Source organism: Apium graveolens, chromosome 9, assembly GCF_009905375.1.
Source record: "Apium graveolens cultivar Ventura chromosome 9, ASM990537v1, whole genome shotgun sequence".
NCBI classification, from domain to species: Eukaryota; Viridiplantae; Streptophyta; class Magnoliopsida; order Apiales; family Apiaceae; genus Apium; species Apium graveolens.
The window spans coordinates 96,460,656-96,481,580 of record NC_133655.1 but is presented as its reverse complement, the minus strand read 5'-3'; positions in this window follow the sequence as shown (position 1 = coordinate 96,481,580).

The window sequence follows — 20,925 nt, the reverse complement described above, 5'->3', positions numbered from 1 at the left end:
TACAGAACACTACCAATGATCCAACTTCCTTGAGTGAACCAGGTATTGGAGCAACTCCTGAGAGATTGAATCAACTAGAATCTGTACAAATGGTTTACCATACCTACTTGAAAGAATACATCTTGTTGTACTTCATGACAGATGGTAGGGTTTATCATATAAGACAAAATGCCATTCCATTGAAGTATTTTGAAGAACTGGAGTATGTACTATTCTTACTTCAAGTGGATGACAGAATAACAGGAACTGCTGCAAACTATTTAAAGGATCAGATTCAGAGACAGAAAAGGCTTTATTCTGTTAAGTCTGACAGCACATATGTTCCAAAGTACAGAGATCACAAGGATGATATAGTTGAAATGAAGCCCAACACTGCTAAAATTATAACTACCTTTCTAGGGTACAGGGCTGTGGAATTTAATCTTGAGTCTGATAAAGCTTATTTGATCAGACTGGATTAGGATATAAGAAAAGCAAAGATTAATGATCTCAGGGCTGCAATCTTTCAAATTGGTGAAGATACTGCAGAGCTTAAAGATGCCAAAAGGAGAATGATTGATGAACTTAGATATGCTGAGAGATGTTTGTTGAAGAACTATCTCAGAACAACTCCTGACATCAGAGAGATCAGAAAATGAAGCCAATTCGAAGATCTATAACTGCTTAAATTCTGATATTTGTACAGACTGAAGTTGTTATCAGAAGTTAAATATTGGTAAAGCTTTAAGGACTGTAAGTTGTAGCTATCTAGTCTAATTCTCATGCATTTGTACTTAATGTTTTTGACATCATCAAATATCTGTTAAACTTGTATATTATGCTAATTTACAAGTTGGGGGAGATTGTCAGATATATTTGATAATGTCATGGATAATATGATTTATGTTAAGTTTTCAGATCTTACTTAACAGGATAAATCAGTACTTAACTGGGAATCAGTACTTATACTGGAAGTCAGGACTTAAGGATATCAGTACTTATATTATCAGGAGATAATCATCAGAAGTTAGATATCAGAACTTAAGTGCTGAAGGACGTTCAGATAAGGATAACAGCTGATTAAAGGAAAGAAGATCGAGATAAACATAAGAAGAGATATGCATGAAGAAGGAGTTCCGTGAAGAATGGAATACTTGGAAGAAAAGATATCTGATTGATATATTTTAGGAAGCAGAATTATATTCCATATCAATTAGCGATTATCTTGTAACTGTGTAGTATATAAACACAGACATAGGGTTTACACTATAAGTGTTATCATATTCGAGAAGATTATAAATTGTAACCCTAGAAGCTCTCGTGATATTTGTTCATCACTGAAAGGTAATAGTTCCATACTGTAACAGAGTTTATTGTTTCAATAAAGTTTGTTTTCTGTTACTTGAGATATTAAAGTTCGATTTGATTGTAATTTACACTGTATGCACCCCCTCTATAGTGTGTGTGACCTAACATGAATTTTTATTTATTCAAAAATTCATAATGACTTCACAAAAAGTTGGAACCGTTAAAATTCCACTATTTGATAAAGAAAATTATATCATGTGGAAGAAGAAGATGCTCTTGTTTTTACAAGTTACAAATCCCAAATATCTGAACTTGTTAAAGAAGGGTCCAACAACTCCAATGGTTATTGAACCAGAGGTGATAGTAGATGATGTTGTGATTACCAAAGCTGGAACCTATCCAAAAGAGCCTGAGGACTTTTCTCCTGCTGAAAAAGAAGAAGCCTCCTTGGATGCCAACCTTCAATTAATATTAATTAATTCCCTTGATCTCTTGATGAACAGATATGTGATGAACTGTAAAAATTCTAAACACATGTGGGAAACTATTGAGGTGATTAATGAAGGCACAGAGGAAGTTAGGGAGAAGAAGTTGGAGATCCTAACCTCTGAGTATGAACATTTTAAATCCAATCTAGGAGAAGGAATTACTGAAGTGTTTGAGAGGTACAATGCGTTGATCAACAACCTGAACATAAATGGAAAATATTATTCAATCAGGGAGGTCAAAAAAAAGTTCCTTTTAACACTGCCAACTCATCTTGAACATAGAATCACTGCCATTAGAGAAGCTAGAGATCTGAGTGAGATTTCTTTGGATAGGCTCTATGGTGTGTTAAAAACCTATGAGTTGGAGCAGATTCAGCAGAAGGAAGTCTACAAGAAAGATAGAATGGTCAGCACATCTACTGCTCTTATAGCTGAAGGTCAACAACAACAACAATCTCAACAGTCGGAAAGAATGGTACAGTATTCCAAGGCTGAGGAAAATGTATTAGTAGCAGAATATGATCCTCCTACTAAAAATCAATCCAGTGATGATTTTTATTCCTTGGAAGAGCTGGAGCAATTGGAAGATGAGTCAATGGCCCAAATTGTCAAGAGATTCTCCAATGTCAGATTCATGAGAAATCCCAAGTTCAAGTACAAGTCCAACTACAACAAATTCCAGAAAGGTGGATCTTCATCCTCTAACACCAGCAGTGGTGGATACAAAACAGGGATGGTTGATCGGAGCACCATTAAATGCTATAACTGCAATGAGTTGGGACACTTTGCCACAGAATGTAGGAAGCCAAAGCAAGTAAGGAAGAACTCTTATGATTCCAATCAGAAGAGTAACTCTGAAAGGGCTTATCTGGCAAAGGGAAGAAGCTGGGATGATACTGATAGTGAAGATGAAGAAGAAGGGAATCTTGCTCTTATGGCTATTGATGGAAAAGCTTCATCGTCAAGAAAAGAGGTAAAATATACTGATGCCGAATTAGTTTATCATCTAGGAGGTAACTTAGATTGTGCTCGTCGTGATAATGAACTGTTAAGTTTACAGATCAAAGACCTTGAGAAAGAGGTCAATGAATTAAGACTTGTGCACATTAATCAAGACAAGTTAAAAGAACAAGTATCTTTTCTAGAGAATAGAGTTGACTGTTATAGAAAACTCGAAACTATTCTCAAAGACAAGATCACCGGTCTTGAGACTAAGGTTAGAGCTTACTTCAATTCTTGTTCGAAGGCTAAAGAGTTCTACAGTAAGCAAGCTGTTAATCAAACATCTGGAATAGGTTATGATTACAATGCTGCTATCGGAGAATTAGGCATAAACTCCCCTCCTCATGTCTGTGCTAAAGGGAGGGAAGTACCACATGTGCTTAAGGGTGTTGATGAACCCCTCTATAAAGCATCAATTGCTGAACCATTTGATGCGACCTCTTCTGTTATTCAAGAAGAAATACGTGCTGAAGATAATGCTAATGAGAAGGTTATTTCCGAGTCAAGTGTGTCGAAAGTTTCAGTCAAAGTTGTGAAAGCAACTGAGACTAACTCAGACACACATGAGTTGGATAACAAAAATGCCATGTCTACCATGCATAAATTGCCTACTGTTAATCACTCTCATAAAGCATGTGGTGTTGCTAATTGTATGTCTTGTGCTTTCAATTTGATGTATGCTTATTTTAATGGTAAGCATCTTTCTAATGATAAGACTACTCCTCGTCAGCATGTGAATAATAAGAAGAATGATAGGTCTAAGACTGCTAGTCCTTCTAAGGCTAGAAATGAGACATTTATGCCTAAGCCTAAACAGAAATTTGTTAAGGCTGTTTATAAGGTCAAATGTTCAGTCATTGAGAAAGTTGAGACCATGAAAGTTAAAAATGTTGTTTTGCCTGACAAAGGACAATTCTACAAGTATGCCGGGCCCAACCAAGTTTGGGTTCCGAAGAAGGTCTAATCCATTTGTAGTGCAGGGCATTAAACAGGTGGAACCCGTAGTGTGGATTCTTGACAGTGGATCATCAAGACATATGACCGGAGATAGAGCCCTGCTATCAAATGTGGTTGAGAAAGCTGGCCCCTTGGTTACCTTTGGAGATAACAGCAAAGGTTTATCTGAGGGATATGGCTGTTTGCACACTGGGAATGTTATCATTGAAATTTTGTATATTGTGCTAGGTTATTATCAGGAAGCAGTATCTAACATATAGCACCAGTAACAAGACTTGAGAATATTACGACATATCAGGCACCTGCTACACATTACACTTGGAATTGGACTCTAGTAAGATGTGTACAAGTGTACTCCTGGTTGGTGAGTCAAAAGAGGAAGTCAATGCACCACAGTTCATGGACTTTACAACAGCAGATCTATTGGACTATGCAATCTCTTCTTCACAATCTCACTTCAGGTTAGTATGAACTAGTGTACTACTCAAGCAATTATCAAGGACATGGTATGGCACTCTAACTGAAGTTATAATTTTATATGAACTAGTAGAGTCGTCATATTTATAACTCTCTTATCACTAGGCACAAACATATTGTTTTATATGTGCAGTGAGTTTTAGGAGAAAATCAAACTTCTTTCTACATTAGTGATTTCTTATTTCATGTAAAATCCTTTGAAATCACTATTGTACATCATCTCTCTCAAAAGATTAAATGTATAATTTTCATTCATTATATATCTTAAGTACATTTTATCACTCTATTGCCATATGTTCTGTGATACAGGTTCAGTCTCCAATAACTTTCTTTCATTGATAGTCATGAGGTTGAAAACTCACAACATCTATCCCAGACTGTAAAGACAAACATAGAAACATAACCAACCAACACTCTCTTACCACTAAATGTAGTATGAATGAGCGTGAGGGAGATAGTGCCTTAGTGCACCACATAAGGAAGGTTCTGTAGTCAACCCAGTAGCTCTGTCTCCTACATAGATGAGTAGTATTTAAACCGAGATAACTGCTAGCCCCCATACATCTTCTCAAAAAGATGTAATGGCTGAAAAGGCTAAAAAACAGTTACTAGATTCATTCTCTCAACAGGGTGCGTCTATTGAAATTTGCCTGTCGGCCAAGGCATCCGATGTAGTGTCACCACTTCAAACATAAAAAATTCTTGATGCACAAGGAGAGGTTACACACACAAAAGACGAGTTGACGGAAACAAGAGTTTCGACCATTTTAAGGTCAGATTCGATTGTTCAAGTTTCGTTAATGGACCAATTGCCTTTACAGGTGTTAAGAGAGGATACTGATCCAAAAGCCATATGTCAGTGGTCAGTGTCTACCTCCCCAGGCTTAAATCCCCTGGATGCATCTGTGGATAGTGGATCTGACATAGGTGCAGATCGGCAACTTGTTGACAATGATTCAAATATTACCTGATGAGTCACAAGGAAATGTCTTCATAGACATTAGAAGGGAACTTTGATCTTTATGCTAAATTCGTTGGATCATTGTTTACCTTCCCAGAATTTAAATCTGGAATCCTAAAAGGGAAACTAGCAACTTGTAGATTATGACTCAGAATTATCTGACGAGTTTAACAAGGATGGGGATTTGCGAACTCCCATTGGACCACCTATGACCTCCTTAAGGATGGCTAAGGTGATTTTCCTTGCAGGTATAGCTGAATGTTGGAGCTATGAGAGGAGTGATACACTTGTGAGAATGAGTGTAAACACGAGTGGAGAGAAGAGTGAAACACATGTGAGGAACACTAAACAGAATCACACACTCACAGTGAGGAAGAAAGAGAAACTACTTGTTATTTCTTTTCCAACCAAGTGAAATATGAGAACTCCTTCAGACGATGGCATACATTCCTTCTTTAAGGGGGAGATAAAAGCTTAAGTAATAGTTTGGAGGATTCCTCAACTAAGGGGGAGAAATAGCAGGGAGGAAGAAAAAGATCAAACATGTACACTACACCACACCATTGTTGTTTGTAACTACGGATCCTATTGTACGGGAGAGGTGGTAAACACAAGGTAATTTTCTAGTAAGGGAAGAAGTTGTTTTCTAAAAGGGGAGTACCATTGGGTTTTTATCTGCGGATCCTATTGTACGGGAGAGGTGGTAAACGAAGGTGATCTTCTTTAATCAGCTGATTCTCATAGGGGGAGAAGCAAGACAGATATGCGCTTCTCAACAGGAAATGTGGTTGTACAAAAAGAAGATGAAACTACTTGAAGATATGTTCAGTCTAGAGGAACATCTATTTGGAATCTAGAAAAGGTTAAATGTTATCCAGAACTTTTCTGCTATTTACTTTGCATTTCTGTTTCTATCTTTTTCTTATTTGTTAGTTGAGTTATCCTCTAGGTATTTTTATGTTATTATCTAACAAACAAATAGGGGGAGATTGTAAGGCATATGTCATAGCCTATTTGTATATTCGAGGATTTAACTCAACTCAAATAAGAATGTAATAAGTAAATAGTGGATCTATCGTCAAAGAGATCTCGCAAAGTAACATCTGTCAAAGGATTCAGAAACAAGGTTCATCTACAGACTTGAGGAATTAATTCACTGGAAGAAGTTCAAGAAATTGATCAAGTTTCAGTGATATAAATCAAGGTTGTGGATTTAATCAAGTGACAGAGATCTCGTCAGGGTATCAGATAATTACAAGGATTTAATCTGAAGAAAATCAAGTATCAAAGTCAAGACATGAAGAAACGTCAAGGAAGTTAGTCACTCATGAACCAGACAGTACATCGAGTGTCAACATTGAAGTGGTGGAATTGATTCATAATTAACTGTGCTTATCAGAAGATTTTCAGAAGAATGGTTGCTGGTCAAGATTAGTATTAATTCTCTATTAATTAATTAAGTCATATAATTTAATTAAGAAAATAAATTATATCTGCAAAGATTAATTTATTGATTAATTGAATTAATTGATTAATTAATTCTGAATTAATATTAAGGATTTTCAGAAGTTTAATTGGATTAAAAACAGTCTTAAATCAGCAAGACAATTGAAAATGAACTAGCATGACAATCTGGATTGTCATACCGATTGTCATGCCAAGTTATTTCAATAGTCATACCGAAAGTTCTACTGGGAAGGAGATTGTCTTGCTAGTTCAACTGATTGTCATACCGAAAGTCATTGTAGTTCAATCAGATTGTCTTGCTAGTACAATCAATAGTCCTACCGATTGTCTTGCTGAGCTCAGGATTGTCTTTCCAGTTCAATGAGAGTCTGTTGATTGATTTAAAAAGAACAGGAGCAGCATACATTCATTTATCATCCAATATACAGAAATATACAAGAACAAAAATAGAGCAGCCGCAGAAGAAATATTTTATCCTTCATCTGCAAACTTCAAGATCATAATTTCTAGTTTGTAAAGTTAAATCCAAACCACTAGAAATCTTTATCTTGTTCTTGTGTAACTATCTAGCGGATCAAAATCCCTAGAACTTAATCTCAAATTGCGTTTAGCATTTGAATCTTTTTATTACAAAAATAGAAAAAGTTCATGTCGAATTTATTCTAGATTTGTGATAATTAATTTGAGATTAATTCCTTGTAATCGATACAGTTGTTGTAACACCTTTCAAGTTTAATAATATTCTTATTTAACTTGAATTTTGTTTCATATTTTTATTCAGCATTTAATTCGATTATTCGGTACTGTTTGTATTCAACCCCCCCTTCTACAAACACAGTGGGACCTAACAAGTTATATTACACGAACTTAATTATGATTGAGACAAAATAATTTATAAATAAATAATTGATTACCCGTTTTTCAAAAATGACGAGTATACGTATTTTTCGAAAACGAACACCGAACCAAGTTTCAAAGATGTGAACCATAATTGCTATGTGTATTTCGATAATACATATAAATATGAATTCGGTGATGAAATCATATGGGTAGAATAGGATAACAATTTGATGTTAAGCTTAAGCGGTTATCTGAATTAGGGTATTTCAACCCTGTAGGTTTTAGACGGAAGACCGAGACGTGACATCGGACTAGGAACGATCTAGTGATTAGATGTCGAGATCAACGAAGTTCCAACCGAAGGGTCTGAATGTTGGGATCGTATCCAGAATAGGATAGTAGTTTGACGATAAAGTCGAACCAAAGTCAATAGCGATTAAAGCTTATTGAGGCAAGTATTCTTGATAATCTCTTAAATACTGCAAGCATTACTGATTTTCTTTTAAATTACTACAAATATTTATTCGCTCCTATTCTAAGTTCAGAATAGTTAACTGTTTTATATTTCGCTGCAATTACTCTTATTATGCCAGTTCTTTTCATTATTGTTCCTATAATTCGATTGCTCTCCTGAGCAAACACCCATTCTTTCGAGTTATTTGTGAACCCTGAATTGGGATGTTTTAAATTCAAAAAGATTTGATATCAAAATACTCCACGGGCTGGATAATGATATTTTTGGGATTAAGTTTTACTTAATCCTAAGGACCGAAATATAACCGGTGCCTTGAGATGGGCCGTAGTGCATGGGGACCCGACTGGATCTATATAGGTAGGTATAGATCTGTACTGTATCCTGACTGATCAGCAGGATTTAGATGTGAACTAGTGTCCAGTCTAATTTGTTGTTGATCGCCATTAACGGCACTCTCTCTCAAATGGTTTTATGATTCCAAAACTGGACAAAACCCTAATTCAAGAGATGAATCGGGGAATCGCTTGTCGATTTTAAATTTATAATTAAAGGCTGGTGACATCCAACTTTTATTCACTCCTCTCATTCAAAATAGAATTGTTTAAAATTGTTTTGAGATTTTGTTCGGAAGTTTTCTTTGATATTAATGTTTGAAACTCAAATTATATACTTGCTGGGCATTTTTGGCTCACTCTTGCTTTGTCAATTCTTATTTCTGCCAGAAATAGATAATGATAAAAATGAATAGCTTAGATAGACAGCAGAAGTTCGAGAAATCTCCGCTGCGAGAGGTTGAAGAAGTTAGAAGAATATGATACGAGCATTAGTTCAAAGGTATTTACAATTGTACTTTAGTTGTTGAAAGTTGTAGAAGATTAGATTCTTGTTTCATACCATAACCTGTAAACGATCCGGATTAAAGGGGTTAATTGAACATTCTTGTATTTTTTGTAAAGATTGTTTTCGTGACACCAAATCTTGACCCCCGGATTTGGGCTGTTACAACCTCGACAAGTTGTTACTTTCAAAGCTTCTCAAAATGTGAATCTACCTGCATTTCATGATACCACTGATCCAGTAATAGCTAACACATGGATTAAGGAAATGGAAAGGGCTTTTGAATTGGTACAGTTAGGGGACCATCAAAAGACACCATATGCTACTTACTTCCTGAAGGGCGAAGTCATCTATTGGTGGGATTCAGTGAAAGCTATGGAAGCAAATCATCAAGTTTCTTGGGAAAGATTTAAGAAGTTATTTCTGGAAAAGTATTACCCTAAGTACATGCAGAATCAGATGGAGCTTAAATTTCTTGAATTGAAGCAAGGGAGTATGTCTGCACTGGAGTATGAGAAGAAGTTCACAGAGCTATCAAGGTTTGTGACAAAGTATACCAGCAGTGAGGAGGAAAAAGCAAAGAGTTTCCAACAAGGATTAGAGTCTTGGATCAGAGATAGAGTGGCTATGTTTGAGCTTGATACTTATGCAGGCGTAGTGCAGAAAGCTGCTCTGATTGAGAGTAATGGGATGCAGTCAAGGAAGGAAAGGGATAACAAGAAGAGGAAGGTTCCATTCTATGGAGAAAAGTCTGAAGCCGGAAACTTACAAGACAGGAATGTAAAAAGGATTGGATTCCACAAAGGCGGAAATTTTCAGAAGAAGGGAAATTTGAGCGAAAGACAAGAATCAAAGGGGAAAAACCAGGCAAGCCAAGGACAAGTTGGAGAAAACAGATTTCAAAGACCAGAATACAAGCATTGTGGAAGAAGGCACCCCAGAGTGTGTAATAAGCTGAGCATGACATGCTATAGGTGCAACCAGAAGGGACATTTGGCTAACGAGTGTAAGATGCCGAAGCGAGGAGTTACATGTTACAAGTGTGGAAAGACTGGACACATAGCTAGGGAGTGCAAGTCAACCGGACCAGTCAAAGCTCTGATGAACGTGGCAAGTACTAGTGCAAACGTGCCAGCTGAGGTATTAGCCTTACCTCCACCACCTACAACAAATCCGCAAGCAACAGCGAGAACATTCAATTTAAAAATAAAGGACGCTGTTCAGAATTTTGAGGTGATAGCAGGTACACTTTTACTAAATAATGTCGAGGCTAAAGTATTGATTGATTCTAGAGTGACGAGATCTTTCATATCAGAAACTTTTGTTGATAAACTTCAATGTGATAAAATGGTTATGAACAAGGTAGTAAATATGGTAATTGCGAATCAAGAGAAGATTCCTGTGAGCCAACTCTATCCAAAGTTTGAGATTGATATTTCGGGGTATAAATTTTCAGCCGACTTGATACTCTTCAAGTTGGGGGAGTTCGATATAATTTTAGGCATGGATTCGTTAGGAAAGAATAATGCTCAGATTAATTGTAAATCCAAGAAGGTGTATTTAAAGATGGAGAGCGGAGATAAAGTAGTATTTAAATGACATAGGCAAGAGCAACTGTTTCTTACAATCGTCCAGGCTAAGAAGTTGCTTAGGAAAGGTTACGAGTCGTTCCTAGCGTATGTAGTGGATTCAGAAAGGGAGAACCTCAACAAAGAAGATATTCCCGTAGTCAACGAATTCCCAGATGTGTTTCCAGACGAACTACCAGGCTTACCGCCAGATCGACAAATCGAGTTCGAGATCAACCTTGCTCCGGGCACAAAACCAGTTTTGAAGGCCCCATATAGGATGGCACCAACAAAAATGAAAGAGTTGGCGAGCCAGCTACAAGAATTATTGGACAAAGGAGTGATACGGCCAAGTACGTCGCCATGGGGAGCACCTGTTCTGTTTGTAAAGAAGAATGATGGAAGTATGCGGTTATGTATAGATTATCGGGAGTTGAATAAGGTGACAATTAAGAACCGTTACCCGCTACCAAGAATAGATGACCTATTTGATAAGCTGAAAGGAGGAAAGTGCTTTTCAAAGATTGACTTAAGATCAGGATACCATCAATTAAAGATCAAAGAAGAAGACATCCCAAAGACAGCATTCAGGATAAGATACGGACATTATGAATTTTTAGTAATGCCTTTTGGTTTGACTAACGCCCCGATAACATTTATGGATTTGATGAACCGGGTATTTAAAAAGTATCTGGACAAGTTCTTAGTGGTGTTCATTGATGATATCCTTATTTATTCAAAATCGGAAGAAGAACATAAGCAGCATCTATGGATAACATTGGAGATACTCCGACAAGAGAAGTTGTATGCCAAGTTTTCTAAATGTGAGTTTTGGTTAAAGGAGGTTCAATTTTCGGGACACGTTATTGGAGATGAAGGAGTTAAAGTAGATCCGGCAAAGATTGAGGTGATTATGAGTTGGGAGAGGCCAAAGACATCTACGGAAGTGTGAAGTTTTCTAGGATTGGCGGGATACTATAGAAGATTTGTCAAGGATTTTTTGAAAATCGCCACGCCATTGACTAAGTTAACTAGGAAGAATCAGAAGTTCGAATGGAATGCAGAATGTGAGGATAACTTTCAAGAGTTGAAGTAGAGGTTGGTTACAGCTCCGGTGTTAGTACTACCAGACGATCAAGGAAACTTTGTGATTTTCAGTGATGCTTCACATAAATGATTGGGTTGTGCGCTAATACAATACTATAAGGTGATCGCGTATGCGTCAAGACAGTTAAAACCGCATGAATTAAAGTACTCTACGCATGACTTGGAACTAGCAGCCAGATTATTCGCACTTAAGATTTGGAGACATTACCTCTACGGAGAAAAGTGTGAGATCTACACGGATCACAAGAGTTTAAAATATATTTTCACTTAGATGGAGATCAATATGAGGAAAAGGAGATGGTTTGAATTGATTAAGGACTATGATTGCTCGATAAATTATCATCCGGGAAAGGCAAATGTTATAGCCGATGCTTTGAGTAGGAACGAAAGATTAAATATGATAGCAATACAAAAAGAATTGTCGGAAGAGATTAAGAGATTTGGAGTGGAACTTTGTGATTATGGGATAATTGAAGAGGTTTGTTGTACAATGACTTTTTAGCCAACATTATTGGAAAAGATAAAGAAATGTCAGGAAGAAGTAATGAAGCAAGAGAAAAATCAGCTAACTGGAGAAGAGATTGGTACTCAAAGGGATGAGCAAGGTATACTAAGGTTCTCCTCAAGAATTTGGATTCCTCATGTACCTGAATTGAAGAATAAGATTTTGCAAGAAGCCCACAATTCAAGATTTTCAATCCATCTGGGAAGCACCAAGATGTATCGAGACTTGAAGCAGAACTTTTGGTGGCCAAATATGAAGCGAGAAGTGGCAGAATGGGTTGCGAAGTGTTATACTTGTCAGAAAGTAAAGGCAGAACATCAAAGACCAAGCGGATTAATTCAGCCCCTAAAGATTCCAGAATAGAAATGGGAAAACATTGTTGTGGACTTTATAGTGGGACTACTGCGAATGAAATCCAGACATGACGCTATATGGGTTATAGTTGATCGCCTTACGAAGTCGACGCATTTTCTTCCAATTAATGAGAAGTCGTCATTGGACAGATTGGTTCATCTGTATGTGCGTGAAATCGTACTAAGACACGGCGTGCCCGTATCGATAGTTTCAGACAGAGATCCCCGATTTAACTCGAGATTCGGGAAGCAATTTCAAAAGAGTCTTGGCACAAAGTTGAATATGAGTACGGCGTATCATCCGCAGCCTGATGGTCAAAGCGAAAGGACAATTCAAATAATCGAAGACATGTTGCGCAGTTGTGCAATCGATTTTGCAGAAAGTTGGGACGACCACTTGCCATTGGTAGAATTCTCCTATAACAACTGCTATCACTCCAGTATTGGCATGCCACCATACGAAGCTTTATACGGATGGAAATGTAGATCACCGACAAGTTGGGATGAAGTGGGAGAAGAAAAGATTTTAGGCCCAGAATTGGTACAACAGTTGCACGAGACAGTCAAATTAGTTCAGAAAAGGTTGCTTGTTGCTCAAGATAGACAGAGAAAGTATGTGGATCCAGTGCGTAAGGATGTTAGATTCTAAGTAGGCAAAGCCATTTTGCTGAAAGTATCACCAAGAAAAGGGTTGTCTAAATTTGGTAAAGAAGGGAAGTTAACACCTAGATATATAGGTCCTTTTGAAATTTTGAGTCAAGTGGGGAAGGTGGCTTATGAGTTAGCCTTACCACCCCAGTATCAGCATGTGCATAATGTGTTCCATGTGTCATTGCTTCAGAAGTACAATACCGATGCCAACCATGTAATAGAATATGAACCTATAGATATTCAGGCAGACCTGTCATTTGTGGAGCAACCTGTCAAATTACTCGATTGGCAAGTAAAGAGTCTTAGAAATATGTCAGTAAAGTTAGTAAAAGTACTTTGGAGGAACCCCAAAGTTGAAGAATCAACCTGGGAGTTAGAGTCTGATATGCGTTCCCGGTATCCTCATCTGTTCTCTTAGATTCTGGGGACAGAATCCTTTAAGGGGGAGAGGATGTTACAACTGGCATTTTGTGTAATATTATTTGTGAACTCTGTATAATATTAGAGCCGATTATAAATATACTTAATGATTGTACGTTTGTGTGAATGGAAATTTCTTCATTATAAATTTCTTTATGTAGAATATAAATTTTTCAAAGCAAGTGTTTTATTAATTGCTCTTATTTTTAATTTATAAGGAATATTCTATACCTTGGAAAATTTTCTTTTAAAAATTATTTCATTCACAAACTCCAAGTTAATTTATGGTATAAATTTTATAATTTTTGAACTTTTATTTTATTTTATAAAAATAAATCTTTGAAAATTAGTTGCTTAGTAATTAATAAATTACATGGTTACCCTTGCATGCAAATACTCTTCCATTCAACTAAAGGGCAAAGAAGGCATTTCCAACCCCACTCACTTTCATTCTACTAGCCAAGTTACCACTTTGTCCTTGCATGCAAATCTACCTAACTTTAGCTAGAAGGTTACTCTTGTCATTTTCTAAATCCACTCACTTTTGGTCAAATCAAAAGCATAAAAAAACCCAGCAAGTGTGATGATCACTCCACTTTCACTCCACCATTCCACCCCCTCCTTTCTCCTCCCTCCCCTCTCGGCCCTCCTCCCTCTCGGCCCTTTTGGCCGAGCCCCACCCCCTCTTTTCTTTCATTTTTCATTCAAGCATATATCTCCCATTAAAGTAAACGTTGCTTCCTATATCTTGATCATAGCTAATCCAAAGAGTTTTGAGTGAAAAGTTTAAGTTTTGAGCTTGCATGTCAAAGTTTTAGTTGGAACTCAAAGTACAATCTTGATTCTCATGGATTTAAGGTTGTATTTTGAGGAAACTACAAGGAATGGTGAAATGCCAAGTCATGAGAATGAGGCTCTTGATTTTAATGATCATTTCCCTTCCATTTCATTCGGCCATGACTTTGAGGGAGCCGAATGAATGGTTCTTGAGGTTGTTTTGTTGCCTTGTTTCATTCTTATGTGTTTTTGGTGGTGATAACATGAATTTTGTAGCAAAAGCTTGATAAGACCCTTCGCATGCTAAGTGATCATTTAATTATAGCTTATGCTAGGCTTGCATGTTGATTTTATGATAAAATTTATTTTGGAAACCATGTTGTTTTGGTTTGAATATTCGAAGGCATGCATGCATGTAAACCACTCATGATTTTCGAAAGTTTTTGATCATTTGGATTGATTTTTGTTAGTAAGCCTTAATTTCAGTAAGGTTAATATATTAGTCTTGATTTGTTCTCCTTGATATGTGATGTTAATTTGTATATATTTATAAAGAAGATATAACTTGTCGTTTTTAAAAACTTGATGACTTGTAATTTGTGTAATGTGTTAACTTTTATTTTGCTATGTTGCACCTTAGGTAAGGATGATGTCCACTAAGCTTATTTTGAGTGTAAGGGAGTTAGTTCAGTAGAACACCTTAGTTAAGGTTTAGTTTGGGTTTTTGGTTGTTGTTGGTTGGGTTTGTTAAGTAAGAACCTTGGTAAAATGAGAGTATTAGTTTCTCCAGAAAATCAGTTTGGTACCCTGAGGTTTGGAGTGAGATTTGACCTTGTCATTGTTGTACACTTTGAGGCCCAATCCACCGGTAGCTAGAACTAGGGTATATAATAGGTTTTAGGTATTTGTTGGAGGTTTGTAAGACGTTTGGTTAGGTACACGAGTGGAAACACCAAATCTGTCCAGCAGAGGACAGTTTTGTTGCAACTTAGAAATGGGAAGTTTTGACCATGTTATAGGTAGGCCCTCATTAGGCTCTATTGGGCCTTAGTTGGAGGGAATGTCAGAGGAGTTTTTCCAGCCATTGTTAATAGGATTTGAGTTAGAATAATGTGTCACAAGTTAGTTTAAGTTAAGACCTTTTATACCCTGAAAAACAGGGGAATCATGGACTTTAAGCTTAAGCCTAGGGAGGCCCAAGCTAGGCCCTTGAGCCACATCAGGTTTGGGAGTTGCCTTATGATCAGAAGAGTCTAGTGTAGAAGTTTTAAAGGTAAAATTGAAGTGTAAGAGTGTCAAACGCACCCAAGAAACCTTAGATGTCATTCTTAAATTTACCATAATAAGCACCTTCACTTACCACATAGTTTATAGCACTTATGACTGAGGCCTAGGTTGACCACCATAGTTGCAAGATAGCATAAAGTCAGTAGAGTGAAAGGCCCAAGTTAGGGTCAATAGGAATTGGATGGTTTAGTAAAGGCACTTCGAGTTAGGAAGCCAAAATTTGGAGATTTTGTCTAGTTTAGTGACCAAGTGACTTAAGTATGTGGAGCGAGATCACCCAAGCCTACTGTTGCAATATGGCGTGTGTGATATTATTTGGTACTTAAATATGGTATGTGAGCATATGTGGCTTTGTGTACTATTATGTTTATAAGGTGATTGTAAATTGCGTGTATATAGGCCTAAGTGCCATTGTGTTTAATTTCGGTTTGCAAATAGAATGAGTTGGTGAGAATATATTATAATGAGATTATTATTATTTGTGTAGGATCTCAAGACGAGCGTAAACTTTCCATAAAGGTCGAGTAAAGCTTCCAGTTGCTCCTACCTGCCAGTCCAGTCCAGCCTTTTTCAAGGCAAGTGATTCAACCTGCCTTTTTTTTCGTTTACACTGCAAGTGTGTGATAACTAGTTCCTATATATGATGCCAGTATTCTGATGTACCTTGATATGCATGAACCAAGTGGTTTTTAAATCTATCTTCATATTATATAGAAATACCATGAACCCTCAAGTGTCTATTGTAAGTAATTTAACCTTATTTGAAGATTGTTATGCAAGTAGAACAAAATGTCATATTATGCTAGTATACCAAAGTAATTGTGATATTGAACCATGTGTAAGTTATACTCGGTAACCTCAGCTTGAAGCCTAAAAGCCAATCATTCCTTATATATTGTTAATGATTGTTTGATAACCCTATCCTTACCCTAAAGCATGATACCCTGTTATACCTTGAGCTGATGATCACTTTCTTTGTATTTTAATACCTATATCATACCTGGAACCAGTGATGCTTATCTTCTTGATATTTTAATACCTATACCTTATTTGAAATTATTGCTTTAAGCCTAGTCTGGCATTACTCTTTCGTATTATCCGATAGCCTTACTAAATCTCCTTGTCAAAGTCCTTGTAAATAGAAACCTTTCAATTACCCTGATAGAGTAAAGTTTAGTGGATCATGGTCCTAGTGGATATATTCCCAGTGTTTTAAAGTGGATTTATAACCCTTGATAAAGATGTTTACTGTTTAAGAAATTAATTGTCAATTGGCATCAGTTTTTGAAATGATTAAAAATTTGGATTTTCAGTCCCAAAGGGGGACAAATGTTTTCTTTAATAGTGGATCTGGACTGGGACGTAAGTCCTTTCCGCACTTAAATTGTAGGCTTAAAAGTTTCCTAGGGATCCCATTAATGGTTTAGAACCTAGCAAGGTTCGGGATTACTTCGCGGCTGATCACCGGCTATAATCCGTAGCGTTATAAAATGTATTTTGATTAAGAAATAATTTTGGAAATGTTTTGATACAAACAAATGATGCCATCACCCAACTGTCCATCTCTTGTTATTATTAACTCTATCTTCACATTGTTATTCTTTTATCTCATTTTATTTTATAGCACTTGTTGAGCATTTGGCTCACTACTTGTTTTCACCCTGATATTACAGCTAGCAGCTATGGTTAGATTCAAGCAGACAGAACGTAAGACTTGTGATGCCGATTCGTATGTTCAAGCTCAGGTATAATAAGAGATAGTTTTGTGTGAGGACTCGATATTAAAAATCAGGTTGTAATAGTTAATAGTGTTGGGCTGTTCCAAACCCTAAACTGTAAGATCTTGGATTCAGTTGTGTTTACTTTCTTTTGTTAACTATTGTAATAATTTGTATAATATGTATTTTCGAGTTGGGGGCGTGACAATATTTATCATATGATTCATAATGTACCTAATGTCTACTTTTATTATTACCCGGTCAAGGATAACTTTCAATAGTATCAAAGTATATTAATTCTCGTATAAAAATATAATGATTTCAGGTCAAAGGACCAATACATCATTATCACTGTGAGATTAACTTATGACACTATAAATATGTAGAATCTCATAACGGGTCAATCCAGCACCATGTATTTATTACATATTCCTATGTTTTGACTTTAGTATCACCATACCTTTGATCAATAAGATATGATCATCAGCCAACAAACACACTAGTCTCAATGTATTTATTATCGTCCCTTAACAATAATACTTGACTAGGGACCTTTAGGAATATCAATACTATTCTCATAATCTCATTTCTTAGTCACGTACTTAGAGATATAGATTTACATATCATATTCCAAGGACATTTATTAATCTAACATCTTATCGCAGAAAATAAAGATATAATAAATTATTAAAGAATAATCCATATAACCATAATTAATAATCCAAATATTTCATAATATTAACATAATTGTGTTGTTTCTAGGGTAAAAACACTAACAATCTCCCACTTGCACTAGAGCTAATCACCCATGTATCTGATATGAATGGAACTAGTATGACCTTCGTGCTTTTGCTGCGACAAATCCTTAGTTAGTGGGTCTCAAACATTATCATCAGAATTCACTTTACATATATGTATATCTCCTCTTTCATTAATCTCTCGAAGGAGGTGATATCTCCTAAGTATATGCTTTGCCTGGGAATGGGACCTTGGTTCTTTATCCTGCGCGATGGCTCCATTATTATCACAGTAAAGATCAACTGGATCCGTGATCGATGGAACCCCAAGTCCCGTTATGAATTTTCGTATCCGAACAACCTCTTTGGCTGCTTCACTGGGAGCAATATACTCAGCTTCCATTGTAGAATCAGCTACTGTCTCTTACTTTGAACTCTTCCAGTTTACAGCACCTCCATTAAGGAAAAACACAAAACCTAACTGAGATATTGAATCGTCTTTTTCTGTCTAAGAGATGGCGTTAGTGTAACCCTTTACAACCAACTTCTCATCTCCTCCATACACCAAGAATGAATCTTTAGTCCTTTTCAAGTACTTAAGAATATTCTTGACAGCTGTTCAGTGACCCTCACCAGGGTTAGATAGGTATCTGCTCGTCATGCTCAAGGCATACGAAACATCAGGACGAGTACATATCATCGCATACATTATAGATCCAATTTCCGAAGCATATGGAACTTTGCTCATACGGCCCTTATCATCTAATGATTTAGGGCAGTTGTCTTTTGAGATCAATATCCCATGAGACATTGGGACATATCGTCTTTTTGCCTCTTGCATCCCAAAACAATGCAATACTTTGTCAATTTATGTACTCTGACTTAGGCCGATTAATTTCCTTGATCTATCTCTATAGATCTTGATCCCTAATATATAGGTAGCATCACCTAAGTCCTTCATCGAGAAACTATTTCCCAACCAAGTCTTAACAGCCTGTAGAGAAGGTATGTCATTCCCTATTAGTAATATGTCATACATATAGTACTAGGAATGCCATATGGCTCCCACTAACCTTCTTGTAAACACATGGTTCATCTTCATTTTGAATAAAGCCAAATTCTTTGACTATTTCATCAAAATGATGATTCCATCTCCTTGAGGCTTGCTTCAATCCATAAATAGATCGAAGCAACTTACAGACCATCTTAGCAAACTTGGGATCGACAAAACCCTCAGGTTGTATCATGTATACATCCTCTTCAAGGCTCCCATTTAAAGAAGCGGTTTTGACATCCATTTGCCAAATCTCATAGTCGTAGTAAGTAGCTATTGCTAGCAAAATCCAGATGTACTTGACCATATCAACTGGTGAAAAGGTCTCATCATAGTCTATACCATGAACTTGTTTGAAACCTTTCGCCACCAGTCGCGCTTTATAGGTCAGTACTTTACCATCCATGTCAGTTTTCTTCTTGAAAACCCACTTGCATCCTATAGGTTTTACCCCTTCAGGTGGATCAACTAAAGTCCATACTTTATTTTGATACATGGATTCCATTTTGGATTTCATGGCCTCTAGCCATCTCTCGGAGTCTGGACTGTTCATAGCATCTTGGTAGGTAAGAGGCTCATCATTATCTATGAGCATTACATCATCATTTTGAGTCAAGAGAAATCCATAATATCTCTATGGCTAATGACGAGCCCTACTAGATCTACGAACAACCTGTGTTTCTGGAGCAGGAACATCTTGATGTACTTCCTGCCCATTTTCCAACTCTGGTTCAATATTATTTTATACAACTCGATCTTCATCAAGATCTATAGTCCTCCCACTAATTTTCTTTGAAAGTAACTCTCTTTCAAAAAAATACAGTGGTTCGAGCAACAAACACTTTGTTCTCGGTAGGATTATAGAAACTATACCCTTTAGTTTCTTCAAGATATCCCACAAAATAACATTTATCCGATTTTGGTCCCAGCTTGTTAGACACCAAGCGTTTCATAAATGCTTCGCATCCCCATACTTTCATAAAAGACATGCTGTGACATTTCTCAGTCCACATCTCATATGGAGTCTTTTGAACCGATTTAGATGGAACTCGGTTTAGTGTATATGCAGCCGTTTTTAGAGCATAACACCAAAAACTTATTGAAAGATCTGCTAGACTCATCATCGATCACACCATGTCCAAACAACGTTTGATTTCTCCTCTCAGAAACTCCATTCCATTGAGGCGTTCCAGGAGGAGTAAGTTGTGATACAATACCACACTCCTTCAAGAAACCTTTAAACTCGAGGCTTAGGTATTCTCCTCCACGATCTGACCGTGGAACTTTTATACTTTCCCCTGCTTGCTTTTCCACTTCAGCCTTGTATTCTTTGAACTTTTCAAAAGAATCGTATTTGTTATTCAAAAGATAAACATATCCATATCTACTGAAATCATCAGTAAAAGTAATGAAGTAGTAAAAGCCACCTCTTGCCATCATACGCATTGGACCACATACATCACTATGTATAAGTCCTAGTCGTTCGGTGGCCCTTTCACCTTGTCCGGTAAAAGGAGCTTTAGCCATTTTGCCAATGAGACAAGATTTACATTCTTCGTATGATTCAAAATCAAACTTATCCAAGTAACCATCTTTATGTAATTTGGAAATGCGTTTCTCATTTATGTGACCTAAACGACAATGCCAAAGGTATGTTTGATTTGAGTCTTTCATCTTAATACGTTTATTATCATTATTTATGTTATATACATGAGTATCTATATCAAGAACATATAAACCATTAAACAAACGTGCAACCCTGTAGGTAACATTATTGAATGAAAAAGAACAACTATTGTTTTGAATCAAAAACGAAAAACCTTTCTTGTCCAAACAAGAAACCGAAATAATGTTTCTGCAAATTGCAGGCACGAAAAAAAAATTATCTAGTTCTAAAACAAGCCCAGTGGGCAACAATAAACAATAAGTCCCTACAACTAAAGCAGCAACCTTTTCT